At 40.7% G+C, this 14,422-nt stretch overlaps 1 protein-coding gene across 16 annotated transcripts in view; it reads left to right on the top strand.

Moving 5' to 3' along the window:
* The first annotated feature begins 8,370 nt into the window (after positions 1–8,370).
* The window catches only part of adgrl3.1 (adhesion G protein-coupled receptor L3.1), a 315,009-nt gene continuing 308,957 nt past the window's right edge, over positions 8,371–14,422 (top strand). For 13 of the 16 annotated variants that reach the window (XM_061905250.1, XM_061905326.1, XM_061905281.1 and 10 more), the window contains exon 1: positions 8,372–8,721. The gene's annotated coding sequence lies outside the window, so the exon portion shown is untranslated. Of the gene's footprint in view, positions 8,722–14,422 lie in introns of all 16 variants that reach the window. The other 3 variants (XM_061905309.1, XM_061905291.1, XM_061905335.1) reach the window with 2 other exon arrangements.

Raw genomic sequence — 14,422 nt, 5'->3', positions numbered from 1 at the left:
TCAATGCTAACTGCCTCGTCCGTAAAGGAAGATTTCAGCCACGTTTCTGTGTTTAATATGGCGCAGCAGTTCCCCGTCTCCCGTCTTGCATTCAATCCAGCTTCAGGTAGTCCAGTTAGTTCTCCAGGGAGCAGATATTTGAAAGCAGGATGGAAGGAAGCGGCGTTCTGTTAGGATTAGCTTTTAGCTTTATTGTTAGCCCTGCTCGGCATCTCCGTTTCTGCTTCTGATCACACCGCTTACGTCTCCTCCGTCGGCGGTCCCCGCTGGTACTTTGCGCCGCTGCTTCACAGGTTGTGGGTGTAGCTGGCGTAGTATTCCCACGCTACCAAGGAGGTCCAGCTTGTACGCATCTTTTGGTCTAAAACCGTTCCATTTATTTAAATCTATAATTGTCTGGTGGTTGTATGTTACTAAGAAGTAACTACCTTGGAAAATAACTTTGACATTTTCTGAATTTACCCATATATTTGCCAAAAGAGTTCCATTACTACCACGAGCCTCTGCAGCCGAGCAGAGTGCCGCCATCTATGTATATATATATATATATATATATATATATATATATATATATATATATATATATGTTTGCTTACTTGCTTACACACACACACACACACACACACACATACATATATACATATATATATATATATTTATATATACATATATATATATACAGTATAAATATATATATATATTTATACTGTGTATATATGTATATATATATTTGTGTATATATATGTATGTATATATATATATATATATATATATATATATATATATATATATATATATATATATTAGGGCTGCGAATCTTTGGGTGTCTCACGATTCGATTCAATATCGATTTTCGGGGTCACGATTCGATTATATATCGATTTTTTCGATTCAACGCGATTCTCGATTCAAAATCGATATCTTTCTGATTCAAAAGGATTCTGTATTCATTCAATACATAGGATTTCAGCAGGATCTACCCCAGTCTGCTGACATGCTAGCAGAGTTGTAGATTTGAAAAAAAAACTTTTGTAATTGTAAATATTGGACACAGTGTGTTGTCAACCTTATGAGATGCGATGCAAGTGTAAGCCACTGTGACACTATTGTTCTTTATTTATTTATTTATTTTAATAAATGTCTAATGATAATGTCAATGATGTGACGATCTGTCACTTAATTTCTGTTTGTTTCCTTGTTTTGGTATTCACTTCCTGTCAGTGCTCTTACTTATTTGTTTTTCCCGTTTGTTCCGCTGAGCACTGTTTTTCATCACTTGCCGTTGATTGGCAGCCGGTCCACACCTGCTGCCAATCAACATATGTCTATTTATGTTTTCACTCGAGCCCTTCTTAGTGCCCGATGATGAAACCTATGTTGGGAACATTTATGCAAGACTGCTTCGTGTTTTTTGTTTTTGATGAGATTTAATGTCATCTTACCTGCTCTCAGTTCTCCTGGTTCTCGCATCATTGGGGTAACAAAACGGCAGCTATGCGTTTTCCCAACAGTATCATCGAGCCAGAATATTGTTACACCGCGATAACCCCTGTCGGCGATCTACAGCCGAAGTTCAGGACCGCACATTTCATGGAGGACTTGAAGGCCAGGTTTGTGCGGTCCCAGCCCACAGCAAGCTCGGATCTACTCCTTCCGCCGGGACCGCCGGTTCCGGCTCTCCGACCGGCGTGGCCACCGCCGCCATCTTCCCTGTCGCCTGCTGTCCTTTCTGTCCCGGCTCCAAGGCAATTGCCTGTGCCGGAGCGTCGACCACCAGTTCCCACACCGTGACCCACGCCGGTCACAGCCCCGCGTCGCACGCCGGTCGCGGCGCCACAACGCCCAACACCGGCTGGACCCCCAGCACCTGTCCCTGCTCCTAGGCAGCTTCCAGCAGCTGCACCACGGCTGCTCTTCCTGCCAGCACACGCTCGTCCTGCCAGTCCGGCGAAGGCTACAGTAAAGCCCACTGTGATGGACGGCGTCTGGCATCCGCCTAGTGGAGGGGGGGCTACTACCGGCAGCGGTGCAGCCAAGCACACGCCGCTGTCATCCCCGTTATTGTCTCTTCCCACGGCGCCGCCACCTTAATCTTCTCTGGCGTGCCTTCGCACTGCGCGGACATCTTCCCCGTCACCAGTGGGACTCTGCACGGTGCCGCCATCTTCATCGTCAGCAGCGGATCCACCTACGACGCCAGTTGCGCGACCTCCTCGACCTCCTCTTCGACCTCCTCCTCGACCTCCTCCTCGTCGGCCATTGATGTGGCCATTCCGTGGTCGTCCGCCTCGCCAGTTGCAGCGTCGTTCAATGCGTCGCCACCACCTGAATCTCCTTAGCTGGCTGCGGGTACACTTGGTGCGGCGACCCTCCGCCAAGTCCTCCCTTAACTTTTGGACATTTTTTCAAGGGAACATCTGGAATCTGCTCCTTGAGGGAGGCGTGTCATGTGACGATCTGTCACTTCATTTCTGTTTGTTTTCCATACCCCTAATATATATATATATACATATATATATATATATATATATATATATATATATATATATATATATATATATATATATATATATATATATATATATATATATATATATATATGTATATGTATATATATATATATATATATATATATATATATATATATATATATATACACATCCATCCATCCATTTTCTACCGCTTATTCCCTTTGGGGTCGCGGGGGGCGCTGGTGTCTATCTCAGCTACAATCCTGAGATAGGCACCCTGGACAAGTCGCCACCTCATCGCAGGGCCAACACAGAAAGACGGACAACATTCACACTCACATTCACACACTAAGGACCATTTAGTGTTGCCAATCAACCTATCCCCAAGTGCATGTCTTTGGAGGTGGGAGGAAGCCGGAGTACCCGAAGGGAACCCAGGCATTCACGGGGAGGACATGCAAACTCCACACAGAAAGACCCCGAGCCCGGGATTGAACCCAGGACTACCTCAACCACCGTGCTTCCTCTATATCAATCAATCCATCAATCAATGTTTACTTATATAGCCCTAAATCACTAGTGTCTCAAAGGGCTGCACAAACCGCAACACGAACCACTACGACATCCTCGGTAGGCCCACATAAGGGCAAGTAAAACTCACACCCAGTGGGACGTCGGTGACAATTATGACTATGAGAACCTTGGAGAGGAGGAAAGCAATGGATGTCAAGCGGGTCTAACATGATACTGTGAAAGTTCAATCCATAATGGATCCAACACAGTCGCGAGAGTCCAGTTCAAAGCGGATCCAACACAGTAGCGAGAGTCCCGTTCACAGCGGAACCAGCAGGAAACCATCCCAAGCGGAGGCGGATCAGCAGCGCAGAGATGTCCCCAGCCGATACACAGGCAAGCAGTACATGGCCACCGGATCGGACTGGACCCCCTCCACAAGGGAGAGTGGGACATAGGAGAAAAAGAAAAGAAACGGCAGATCAACTGGTCTAAAAAGGGAGTCTATTTAAAGGCTAGAGTATACAAATGAGTTTTAAGGTGAGACTTAAATGCTTCTACTGAGGTGGCATCTCGAACTGTTACCGGGAGGGCATTTCAGAGTACTGGAGCCCGAACGGAAAACGCTCTATAGCCCGCAGACTTTTTTTGGCCTCTGGGAATCACTAATAAGCCGGAGTCCTTTGAACACAGATTTCTTGCCGGGACATATGGTACAATACAATCGGCAAGATAGGATGGAGCTAGACCGTGTAGTATTTTATACGTAAGTAGTAAAACCTTAAAGTCACATTTTAAGTGCACAGGAAGCCAGTGCAGGTGAGCCAGTACAGGCGTAATGTGATCAAACTTTTTTGTTCTTGTCAAAAGTCTAGCAGTCGCATTTTGTACCAACTGTAATCTTTTAATGCTAGTAATGGGGAGCCCCGAAAATAATACGTTACAGTAATCGAGGCGAGACGTAACAAACGCATGGATAATGATCTCAGCGTCTTTAGTGGACAGAATGGAGCGAATTTTAGCGATATTACGGAGATGAAAGAAGGCCGTTTTAGTAACACTTTCAATGTGTGACTCAAAGGAGAGAATTGGGTCAAAGATAATACCCAGATTCTTTACCGTGTCGCCTTGTTTAATTGTTTGGTTGTCAAATGTTGGAGTTGTATTACTAAATAGAGGTCGGTGTCTAGCAGGACCGATAATCAGCATTTCCGTTTTTTTGGCGCTGAGTTGCAAAAAGTTAGCGGACATCCATTGTTTGATTTCATTAAGACACGCCTCCAGCTGACTACAATCTGGCGTGTTGGTCAGCTTTAGGGGCATGTAGAGTTGGGTGTCATCAGCATAACAGTGAAAGCTAACACCGTATTTGCGTATGATGTCACCTAGCGGCAACATGTAGATGCTGAAGAGTGCAGGGCCAAGGACCGAACCCTGGGGAACTCCACACGTTACCTTAACGTAGTCCGAGGTCACATTGTTATGGGAAACGCACTGCATCCTATCAGTAAGATAAGAGTTAAACCAAGACAGGGCTAAGTCTGACATACCAATTCGTGTTTTGATACGTTCTAATAAAATATTATGATCGACGGTATCGAAAGCAGCGCTAAGATCAAGGAGCAGCAACATAGATGACGCATCAGAATCCATCGTTAGCAGTAGATCATTAGTCATTTTTGCGAGGACTGTCTCCGTAGAGTGATTTGCCCTGAAACCGGATTGAAATGTTCCACATAGATTGTTAGACGCTAAGTGTTAATTTAACTGCTACGCAACAATTTTTTTGAGGATTTTAGAAATAAAGGGATGGTGAGACACCGGTCGGTGGTTTACCATGAAGTCAGGATCGAGGTTAGGTCTTTTAAGAAGAGGATGAATAACCGCTTTTTTGAATGCTAGGGGAACAGTGCCCGAGGAAAGTGATAAGTTTATAATATTTAGCACTTATGGACCTAATAATACAAAGAGCTCCTTGATCAGTTTTCCAGGAAGAGGGTCAAGTAAACATGTTTTTTGTTTTATTCCATTCACACGTTGTAACAATTCCTTTAATGTTATTTCCTCAAAACGAGAGAAACTATTTTATATACAATCGTGTCTGTGTTAATAGAACCCAGTTGTAGCTGGGACGCATTGTCTTTAAGCTGAATGGGTGGAGCTACTGGAAGGGATCCCTTGTTGGGTTAGCGATGCTACCGTACTAAACAAAAATTTAGGATCGTTTTTATTACGGTGGATGAGATTTGAGTAATATTTAGCTTTAGCTAAAGTAAGCATGCGTTTGTTTATAAGTTATTAAACTATCACTCCATTCTTGATGGTGCACCTCAAGTTTAGTCGTGCGCCATTTGCGTTCCAGCTTTCTACATAATAATTTCTGAGCTCTAGTTTCTTCTGTAAACCACTGGGTACGCTTTTTTGGACCCTTATTTAACTTTAGCGGTGCTATGTTATCAATGGTTTCGCGCAGGGCGTCGTTAAAGTTGTTAGTGAGGTTATCAATAGAGCCCACATACTTTGGGAATGGTGCCATTACCGAGGGCAGTAGGTCAGCAAGAGTTGTCGTTGTGGCCGTATTAATGTTGCGGCTGCTATAGCAGTTATTATTACTATTAGTTTGACGAACATGCGTCTGAACCTCGAATTTTATAAGGTAATGATCGGACAATACTTTGGTATACGGGAGTATCGTAACTTTGGAAACGGTGATACCCCTGACAAGCACTAGGTCTATCGTATTACCGTTGCAATGCGTGGGTTCATTTATTATTAGTGTAAGACCACAGCTATCAATTATAGTCTGGAGGGCTACACACGGTGGGTCCGATGGGGTATTCATATGGATGTTAAAGTCCCCCATTATGATTATATTATCGGCGTGCGTCACTAGATCAGCAACGAACTCTGAGAATTCATTGATAAAGTCCGAATAGGGCCCTGGGGGGCGGTAGATAACAGCCAGGTGTAGAGGCAGCGGTGTGACAGACCTCATAGTAAGCACCTCAAACGATTTATATTTATTATTTATGTTAGGACTAAGGTTAAAGTTTTCGTTGTATATTAGTGCGACCCCCCCACACCTTTTAAGGGGACGGGCAATATGCGCATGTGTAAAGTTAGGAGGACATGCATGTATGTATGTATGTATGTATGTATGTATATATATATACAGCCCTTTGAGACACTAGTGATTTAGGGCTATACAAGTAAACATTGATTGATTGATTGATTGATTGATATATACATATATGTATATGTGTATATATATATATATATACATACATATATGGGCTTCACGGTGGCAGAGGGGTTAGTGCGTCTGCCTCACAATACGAAGGTCCTGCAGTCCTGGGTTCAAATCCAGGCTCGGGATCTTTCTGTGTGGAGTTTGCATGTTCTCCCCGTGAATGCGTGGGTTCCCTCCGGGTACTCCGGCTTCCTCCCACTTCCAAAGACATGCACCTGGGGATAGGTTGATTGGCAACACTAAAATTGGCCCTAGTGTGTGAATGTGAGTGTGAATGTTGTCTGTCTATCTGTGTTGGCCCTGTGATGAGGTGGCGACTTGTCCAGGGTGTACCCCGCCTTCCGCCCGATTGTAGCTGAGATAGGCGCCAGCGCCCCCCGCGACCCCGAAAGTGAATAAGCGGTAGAAAATGGATGGATGGACATACATACATATATGTATGTATATACGTGTATACATATATATATATACATTTGTATACAAATATATATATACATATATATATATGTATGTATATATATATATATATATATATGACACATATTTATTATATTATAATTTTTGCGCGCACACCTATACACACACATTATTACAGTATGTATATATAAATATATACATATGTGCATATATATATACACACACACATACACACATATATATATATATATATGTATATATATATGCATATGTGTATATATATATAAAATATATATATATATAATATATATATACATATACATATATATATATATATATATATATATATATATATATATATATATATATATATATATATATATATATCAGGAATAAGTAGCTCTCTGATTAGTGCCCAGGAGCAGGTGAGCGTCCCGAACACTAATCAGAGGCAGGTGAAACTGATCAGCACCCATCGCAACCAAAACACTGGAAACAGAACTGAGGGAGTCAAACTAACTGAAAAAAACATGATCCGGGGAAGCGGATCATGACAGAACACTGTTTTTATACTTGCACAATGTTTTTTTTAATCAAGTAAAATACTCTCTATATTTGCATTTTTGTTTTAGATAAATACAATCTTTTTTGAATTTGCATGATGATTTTTTTTAAGTAAAGCATATTGTTTTTAAATGATAAATAAATGATAAATGGGTTGTACTTGTATAGCGCTATTCTACCTTCAAGGTACTCAAAGCGCTTTGACACTACTTCCACATTTACCCATTCACACACACATTCACACACTGATGGAGGGAGCAACCATGCAAGGCGCCAACCAGCACCCATCAGGAGCAAGGGTGAAGTGTCTTGCTCAGGACACAACGGACGTGACGAGGTTGGTACTAGGTGGGATTTGAACCAGGGGCCCTCGGGTTGCGCACGGCCACTCTCCCACTGCGCCACGCTTTATGTTTTTTTGATAAAGAAAATATGTTTCATATTTGCATAACATTTTAATTAAGGAAATAGTGTCTATATTTGCATTTTTTAATTAAATACAATTGTTTTTATATTTGCATAATGCTTTTTTAAAAAAACAACAACATATTTTTTTATATTTGCATAATGTTTTTTAAATAAGTAAAATCGTTTTCATATTTGCATAATGATTTTTTAAATAAATGAAATAGTGTATGTACTTGCATAATGTTTTTTAAGTAAAACAAATGTTTTAATACTTGCATGATGTTTTTTGAAGTAAAAACATATTTCTTTTTCTTGCGAGTCGTTTTTTTGATTGAACATTTGTATTTATGTAACTGCAAATTTTTTTACTTGCATAACCTTGTTTGGTTTTGCTTGTTTTTTTTAAACTTGTAAATCGTTTTTTTTTCAATTTGAGAAAATCGTTGTTATTGTCGCTAATCGTTGGAGGTGAGTAAAACATCTTAGTGTCAGTGCAGTTTTGTCGCCACTTCCGACTCCCTTCAAAAGTCACAATGAGATCAGGATTGTGTTTTTAGGCAAAGTGAAAGTTTAGTCTCCAACAAAGCCAGAAAAGTCAAGTTTGATGAATGCACAGGCAGGTGGAGCCAGCACTCCACACATCCGGGACTCTTATCCACCTCCGGGTTTTACCCCTCTCTCTCTCTCTCTCTCCCTCTCTCTCTCTCTCTCTCTCTCTCTCTCTCTCTCTGCTGTGCATCACATCATCTCAGCATCCTCCCCCGCCCTCCGCACACGCACACGCACACGCAGTGCGCGCTCCTCCAGCCTGCGTCCACTTGGCGTCTGCGTAACAACAAAACATATTCTTCTTCTTTTTTTTCTTCTTCTAATTCTTCTTCTTGTTGTGCGAGGAGCGGGCAAGAAAAGAAGAAATAAGAGAGAAAGACGCCTCGATCTTCTCCTTCCTCCGCTGGACTTCATCCTCGCTGTCCTCCTGCTTGGATTCCGCCTGAATATTCGCCCTCATTTCCCCTCTTTTTTCCCGCCAGACGAGACGAGGAGCGACATATTTCTCGTCGGTGGACTGCGCGAGTGCACCGGATGTGCGTGTGCGAGGTGAGACTATTCTTATTGCTCTTTATTGCCCGTCTTCACATCTCGGTCACCCTGCCTTGCTCATGGGAATGTGGCCTGCAGGACACTTGACTGGCGGCACAGAAGGATGTCATGTTGTTTGGCGATACAAATATACATACATATATACATTCATATAGACATACGTATACACATACATATGTATACTGTATGTATACACATACACAGACATATACACATATACATACATATACGCACACATATACATGTATATATACATACATATATATGAATATATATGAATATACATGCATATATATATATATATATGTATGTATATATATATATATATATATATATATCTATCTGTGTTGGCCCTGCGATGAGGTGGCGACTTGTCCAGGGTGTACCCCGCATTCCGCCCGATTGAAGCTGAGATAGGCGCCACCGCGACCCCGAACGGGAATAAGCGGCAGAAAATGGATGGATATATATATATATATATATATATATATATATATATATATATATATATATATATGTCTGCATGGTGCAATACGCTCATAGGCTTTTTGTTTTTCAAAATAAAAGCAGAGTATTGGTGGAGGATGGCACATTATTATTCCGTTCACTGCAGGCTGCACATGATCTTCATCCTCCATGTTAGCGTTTGGAACCTCTGCTGCTGCGTTCCTAGCCTCTTTAGCATGGATGTGGCGGCTGTGTGAGGAGAAGCAGCATCCGACAGCATCCGGCAGCATCCGGCGGGCCCGCGTGTCAATCATGCATGAGTGAAGCCAGGACTCTTATTTACTGAGCAGCCTGAGCCTGCAGATGACCTTGATGTGTGGAGACTAGGAAGGTGTGTGCAGGTGACAGGTGTGCCACTGCATAGCAGGCTGATGGAAGGAATAATTGCACAATAAGATTGATGAAAAGAACACATAGACTTATTTCAATAACAATTATATTTATGAGAACACTAGTTATACCTATTCAAATAACAAATAGATTTATGAAAATGTGTATGTTTATTAAAATAACAATTAGATTTTATGAAAATAATTATCTTCATGTAAAGAGCATGATTTATAAACATAAGCTATACAAGCGTCACTGATACACATTTATTGTGTGGACTGGAGACACAAAGTAGAACCTTGTTTGACCCCACAATAAATATTTTTATTATTTATTAACAGGAAATAGTTTTATTATAATTTATTTATTTATCAACAAGAAATAGTTGTATTATTAGTTTGTAATTATTATTTATTAACAAGAAATATATTTATTATCGATTTAATATTTATCAACAGGAAATACTTGTATTATTAATATCTATTTATTATTTTTCAAAAATAAATATATGTATTATTATTATTTATTTATTATTGATTAATAGAAAATATTTTTTTATTAATATTTGTTTATTATTGATTAACATGAAATAGTTTTATTTCTATTAATAATTTATTATTTATTAACAGGAAATACTTTTATTTTTATTATTTGTTTATTATTTATTAACAGGAGTAATTGTGTTTCTTTCTCGCCTGTTGGATGTCATCTGCACATTGTTGGATGTAGTGTGAACATGTTGAATGTAGTGTGCACATTGCTGGATGTGCACATTGTTGGATGTAGTGTGCACATTGTTGGATGTAGTGTGCACATTGTTGGATGTAATGTGCACATTGTGGGATGTGCAAATGGTTGGTTGTAGTGCGCGCAGTGCAGTGTTGGATGTATTGTGCACATGGTCGGTTGTAATGTGCACATAGTTGGATGTTATGTTCACATTGTTGGATGTGCACATTGTTGGATGTAGTGTGCACATTGTTGGATTAAATGTGCACATTATTGGATGAGCACATGGTTGGATGTAGTGTGCACAGTGCAATGTTGGATGTATTGTGCACATGGTTGGTTGTAGTGTGCACATAGTTGGATGTAATGTGCACATTGTTGGATGTGCGCATTGTTGGATGTAGTGTGCACATTGTTGATTATAATGTGCACATTGTTGGATATAATGTGCACATTGTTGGATGAGCACATTGTTGGATGTAGTGTGCGCAGTGCAGTGTTGGATGTAGTGTGCACATGGTTGTATGTAGTGTGCACATGGTCAGATGTAATGTGTACATTGTTGGCTGTAATGTGCATATTGTTGGATTAAATGTGCACATTGTTGGATGAGCACATGGTTGGATGTAGTGTGCGCAGTGCAGTGTTGGATGATGTGTGCACATGGTTGGATGTGGTGTGCACATGGTTGTATGTAGTGTGCACATGGTTGTATGTAGTGTGCACATGGTTGGATGTAGTGTGCACATGGTCGGAGGTAATGTGCACATTGTTGGATGTAATGTGCAAATGGTTGGATGTAGTGTGCACATGGTTGGATGTAGTGTGCACATGGTTGGATGTAGTGTGCACATGGTCGGATGTGATGTGCACATTGTTGGATGTGGTGTGCATATTTTTGGATGTAATGTGCACAATGTTGGATTTAATTTGCAAATGGTTTTATGTGCACATTGTTGGATGTAAGTGCACATTGTTGGATATAATGTGCACATTGTTGGATGAGCACATGATTGGATGTAGTGTGCACATGGTCGGCTTGTAATGTGCACATTGTTGGATGTAATGTGCAAATTGTTGGATGTACTGTGCACATGGTTGAATGTAGTGTACACATTTTTGGATGTAATGTGCACATGGTTGGATGTAGTTTGCACATTGTTGGATGTAATGTGCACATTGTTGGATGTGCGCATTTTTGGATGTGCACAATGTTGGATGTAATGTGCACAAAGTTGGATGTAGTTTGCACATTGTTGGGTATAATGTGCACACGGTTGGATGTAATGTGCACATTGTTGGATGTAGTGTGCACATGGTTGGACGTAGTGTGTTTACAAAGTACACAGAAAAGTCATCTTACTAAACATTTTGAGCTAATTGACAATGACAATGACATCATTTGATTGATTTGAAATGATTTCCAACACATTGAAGTAATTAATGAGGTGTTTCGTGCGTGTTATGTTTGCACAAACTTGTGTTGTATTATGTTTCCACTAACTTGTGTTGTATTATGTTTCCACTAACTTGTGTTGTATTATGTTTCCACTAACTTTTGTTGTATTATGTTTGCACTAACTTGTGTTGTATTATGTGTGCACTAACTTGTGTTATATTATGTGTGCACTAACTTGTGTTGTATTATGTGTGCACTAAGTTGTGTTGTATATGTGTGCACTAACTTGTGTTGTATTATGTGTGCACTAACTTGTGTTGTGTCATGTGTGACTAACTTGTGTTGTATGCACTAACTTGTGTTGTATTATGTGTGCACTAACTTGTGTTGTATTATGTGTCCACTAACTTGTGTTGTATTATGTGTGCACTAAGTTGTGTTGTATATGTGTGCACTAACTTGTGTTGTATTATGTGTGCACTAACTTGTGTTGTATTATGTTTGCACTAACTTGTGTTGTATTATGTGTGCACTAACTTGTGTTGTATTATGTGTGCACTAACTTGTGTTGTGTTATGTGTGACTAACTTGTGTTGTATGCACTAACTTGTGTTGTATTATGTGTGCAATAACTTGTGTTGTATTATGTGTGCACTACATTGTGTTGTATTATGTGTGCACTAACTTGTGTTGTATTATGTGTGCACTAACTTGTGTTGACATTGACAACAGGAAGTTTGTTTGTGGCTGCAAGGAAGTGGGAAAGGAGTACGAAGAAATAAGCTCTTCTTATTCCTACTCCTTTTCCAGCGAGCTGAAAGTGAAAGTGAAAGTGATGATGCGTCACATTGTCGGTGTGTTCATGTTCCAAGTACACTCCACTTAGTTTGGCAGCATCTGTTGAAGTCTCCCAGGATGAGGTGAGGTGAGGCGAGGTGTGCGGAGGAGATAAATAAGATCAAACATCTGCTGGACTCCATCTTTCTAGCATGGCAGCAAGCACACAACACACATGCTTAGGAGGCTACAAAACACATGCTGGGATAAAAAACACAATGGCCTCTTTTTTTTCTTTCAACAACACCTTGCAGCACCTTGCAGATGTTTATTAACACGAGAGCAGCGGCAGATCAAAGAAAGGAACCTGTAAAGAGGACATTTCTCAGGTGAATCTATTCTTCCTTCAACCTGAACTTTATTTTCACTATTAAAATGGTCATATTTCATTTATTTTATTTTTAAATAAATCCGCTGTAAATAAATAATTCTATTTTTATATTTTATGTTCTCTACTCAAAGGTTGTAGTCCCAGGTGTCGGCATTACACGATTTCTTATAGTGTGATTGTCTTTTGTACAAAATAAAACACATTTATTTCCTTTTTTAAACCTTTTTGGGTGAATCTCACCAAAAAAAAGGCACTTTGGAGTCTTTAGAGATAAATCAAGTCCACCTAGAGGACCACTATGGACTAGGTCTTCAGCAAATCTCTCACGTTCACCAAACTTTCTTTAGAGACTAATCAAGTCCATCAAGAGGACCACTATGGACTGGGTCTTCAGCACATGTTCACCAAACTGTCTTTAGAGATGAATCAAGTCCACCAAGAGGGCCACTATGGACTAGGTCTTCAGCACATCTCTCACATTCACCAATCTGTCTTTAGAGACTAATCAAGTCCACCAAGAGGACCACTATGGACTAGGTCCTCAGCACATATTTCACGTTCACCAAACTGTCTTTAGAGATGAATCAAGTCCACCAAGAGGACCACAATGGACTGGGTTTTCAGCACACGTTCACCAGACTGTCTTTAATGGACGTCCCAGAAGCGACTTCAGTCTCTTCGAAGTTGGTGTTTGTGGTTTCCATGCCAGGTCGTGTTTAATGTGACAAGTCTCTGGGCGGCGTCTCAGCGCAGCGGTGTGTCAGTCCGCATCTTGGGGGTCACGGTCCGCAGGAACAAGCGCTGTCGTGTGTGAGGCTAATGCGGCGGACTGCAAGGAAAAGGCTCTTCTGGCCGTTTGTCCGTCCTTCTGGAATCAGGTCACTGATTCATGTCACTTGTTGGGGCAACCAGGCTGCAGATGATTCCATGCTCTTCTGCTTGGTTGACTCGTGGCGTTGTTTGTCTCCCGGCTGTTAATATTTACCTGGCATTGTGCTGAGTTCAAGTCATCCTGGGATCTGGGGAGGAGATCCTGTGGTCTCCAGGACACAGGTGATCAAAATTGACCTTTGTTGACAGCTTGAAGACACCTGGACATCAAGACCCATCAGTTTTCAAGTCAGCAGACTCCTTTTCCTTTGGGACTGTTCTCAACCCCACGTCTTCTCAGCACCTCACACACAGACCCACACCCGTCACCAAACATCGCAAAGCTTTGAGGGTTTTTGTTGTCCATCAATGAGTGAGTCCGTACAAAACGGATCACTACTGTAACTTTTGAAATGTGACACAGTATTTCAAGTAGGTCATTTAAGTATTTTACTACATACAATTGTTGATCAAAACCAAGTCAAAAGTACACAAAAACTAAACCAAAGTAAAAACCACTATCTGCTACTTCTTTTGAATATTTGTTTTTTGCCCTTGAAGTCCTGGAACGATTCTTGGAGTTAAAACGGACAAAAGAACATGGATCACACCTACCTAGTATTTTTAAACTGATACCACCCCTGGCCTTGTGGTAAGAGTCACTATTTGGCACACCCGGTATTTGACAGTATAAA

The sequence above is a fragment of the Nerophis ophidion genome, linkage group LG01 (genome assembly GCF_033978795.1).
Source record: "Nerophis ophidion isolate RoL-2023_Sa linkage group LG01, RoL_Noph_v1.0, whole genome shotgun sequence".
Taxonomy (NCBI): domain Eukaryota; kingdom Metazoa; phylum Chordata; class Actinopteri; order Syngnathiformes; family Syngnathidae; genus Nerophis; species Nerophis ophidion.
The sequence above is the reverse complement of the archived record's forward strand: the minus strand, read 5'-3'. Positions and strand labels throughout refer to the sequence as shown.